This window comes from Bison bison, unplaced genomic scaffold (genome assembly GCF_000754665.1).
Source record: "Bison bison bison isolate TAMUID 2011002044 unplaced genomic scaffold, Bison_UMD1.0 scf7180017864209, whole genome shotgun sequence".
Taxonomy (NCBI): domain Eukaryota; kingdom Metazoa; phylum Chordata; class Mammalia; order Artiodactyla; family Bovidae; genus Bison; species Bison bison.
The window spans coordinates 4,756,246-4,759,445 of record NW_011494781.1 but is presented as its reverse complement, the minus strand read 5'-3'; positions in this window follow the sequence as shown (position 1 = coordinate 4,759,445).

Here is a 3,200-nt window from a genome sequence, read left to right as displayed (position 1 = left end):
CCAGATAGCCATTTTGCTTTTTTTGCATTTCTTTTCCATTGGGATGGTCTTGATCCCTGTCTCCTGTACAATGTCATGAACCCCCGTCCATAGTTCATCAGGCACTCTATCTATCAGATCTAGTCCCTTAAATCTATTTCTCATTTCCACTGTATAATCACTATTCAAATTAGATTCCTATTTTAAAAGCTATTAAACATGAGCTTTTAACAACCATTAAGACTTCAGCCAGTGTCACCTCCCACGCTGCTGGCTAAGATTCCACAGCTTACATTAGCTTTGTCAGCTTGGCATGAGTGTGAAGGCTATATTCTACTTAATTACAGAATGAAAAGCTTACTATAAAAGCTCATCTAAGGTGGCTAATCAAGCTCTGATACATATAAATAGTGAGCTTAAAATTTCCTGAAAACAGCGGAAGATTTACACTGGTACACATTTTACATTATGTATGACCTCTCTGACCTTAAAATGGGCAGTAGATCCCATTCTCTCCACATTTCCCAGTCAGGATCCAGCGTCCTACTACAAACTGAATAAGCAGGCTATCATATAAGTGGACATTGTGATTTTCTTCTGAGAAACTAACCCTGAACCGTCCTGTGCTACTTAGAAAGATGTTGACTAGGCAAATCATTCATTTCTTCTTCCAAAATACACTTACCATCTAACTATATAATTTTAACTCATGGTGTGATGGGTAAGAATGAGGGAAAAGATGCTTCTACGTTTGGATATTTACTTTGAACCTTTAAGGAATCCTTGAGATACACTGATATGTTCTTATTTCTGCATCAAGTCTACTGGCTCAGACTCTAAAATGATGGATTTTCTAGGTCAGTTCCTCATAAAGAAAGGGGAATGGCTTCCGGTATAGTAGCAATGATAACAAAATACAATCACCATCCTATAGTTTGGAAACCAAACTCAGTTCTTAAACCAAATTTTTTTCTCATCTGTCTTTTTCTCTCTCTCCCTTTTAAAATTACTTATCATAAAGGTTAAATGCCAGAGCCCTCTATTCTTACTACCTGGATACAAAGTCCAGCTTCATTGTTCTTTAGTTGTTTGACTTCGGCCCATTGCATAAACCCTTTTTACCTCAGTTTACCTATCTTGACAATGGCCATAATTATATTCATTCAAAGGACTACTGTGAGAATTAAATGTGTTGATATACAAATAACTTAAAACAATATATAGTGAAAGTGATAGTTGCTCAGTCGTGTCTGACTCTGCGATCCCAGGGACTATACAGTCCATGAAATTCTCCAGGCCAGAATACTGGAGTGGATAGCCTTTCCTTCTCCAGGAGATCTTCCCAACCCAGAGATAGAACCCAAACCTCCTGCATTGTAGGCAAATTCTTTACCAGCTGAGGCACAAGGGAAGCCCAAGAATACTGGAGTGGGTAGCCTATCCCTTCTCCAGAGGATCTTCCTGACCCAGGAATCAAACTGGGGTCACCTGCATTGCAAGCAGATTCTTTAACAACTGAGCTATCAGGGAAGCCCAAACAATATATGTACTTGGGCGTATAATAGTAGCATCTAACTTTCCCAGGTGGCTTAGCAGTAAAGAACCACCTGCCAATGCAGGATATGCAAGAGACTTGGGTTTCATCCCTGAGTCAGGAGGACCCCCTGGAGTAGTTGGTTGGCAACCAACTCCAGTATTCTTGCCTGGAAAATGCCATGGAGAGGAACCTGGCCTGGCCATGAGGTCAAGAATCAGACATGACTGAGCACACACACAAGACACATGATATAACCTGCCCAATAAATGTTGCTATTATTATGACTTAGCATTTTTCAGTGAAGTTCCACTTGTGACCTTTAAGACAGGAAAGCCTATTAAAATTTAACTCACAGGAAATTTCTAAAATGGAAGAATTTATGGTCCCTGGAATTCTGGTTATGGAGGCATTTTGGAAGAAATATTATAAAGAAAGGGTCCTCCCTGTTAAAATACAAATCCATTGAAGGATTGAATTGGGAAAAAAATATGGAAATAACATTTATGCTGCTAAAGAAGTAAATAGCTAAATTATGACATTCTTCTTCCCAGAATACCCTAACTGTATAGGTATCACATTAAACCTACTATCAGAATTCATGTACTTCAGGAGGGACATTAGCTATGTTAATTCTCAGGTTGCTGTTTGACAGGACATTTTAACTGAACCATGCATAACATGCCACAGAAAATTGTAACTGGTGTTCCTGGTCCTCTGTTATACCACGGTATTCTCAAAAGTAAGCCAGCAAATTTTTCTCAGTGTGAGAAATATTAGAGAGGATAAGAGGATAACAAATTATGTGCATATATGAGTGCTTGTGTGTATGTGTGATAGAAATATCAGGTACTGAGGAGTATAATTTGCTAATAGTAAAAGGTGTGGGGTGCTAAAACAGTAAGCCTGTTGCAAAAAAACATGTATTTTTTTAGAGCAGGCAAGAGCAATGTCCTTTGAATATATAAGGGCAATTAACACTTCCACTCAAATACAATATCCAGCTAAAAGGCCACAGAGCGAGTAGTAAGTAGATGCAGATGCTTTTAAAGACAGTGAGAAACACATTTTACTGTAGTTGTTATTGCCTGGCAATTATGCTGACTTGTTTAGTGTTGCTTTCAGTCTTCTTCTTTTTTTTTTTTTAATTCCTTAATGGAATGTGAATGTTCCAGTGTTCAAAAAGTACTGCAACACAAAAGGGTCAAAAATTCCCACTATAGCAGGAATATTGGAGAAGGCAATGGCACCCCACTCCAGTACTCTTGCCTGGAAAATCCCATGGATGGAGGAGCTTGGTAGGCTGAATTCCATGGGGTCACGAAGAGTCGGACACGACTGAGCAACTTTACTTTCATTTTTCACTTTCATCGATTGGAGAAGGAAATGGCAACCCACTCCAGTGTTCTTGCCTGGAGAATCCCAGGGATGGCGGAACCCGGTGGGCTGCCGTCTCTGGGGTCGCACAGAGTCGGACACGGCTGAAGTGAATTACAGAGAGAAGCTGAGGCATGCCAAGCTGTGTGCCAAATCGCTTCAGTCCTGTCCAACTCTTTGCGACCCTATGGAATTTAGCCCAACAGGCTCCTCTGTCCATGGGATTCTCCAGACAAGAATACTGGAGTGGGTTGCTGTGCCCTCCTCAGGGGGATTTTCCTGACCCAGGCATCAAACCCTTGTCTCCTGC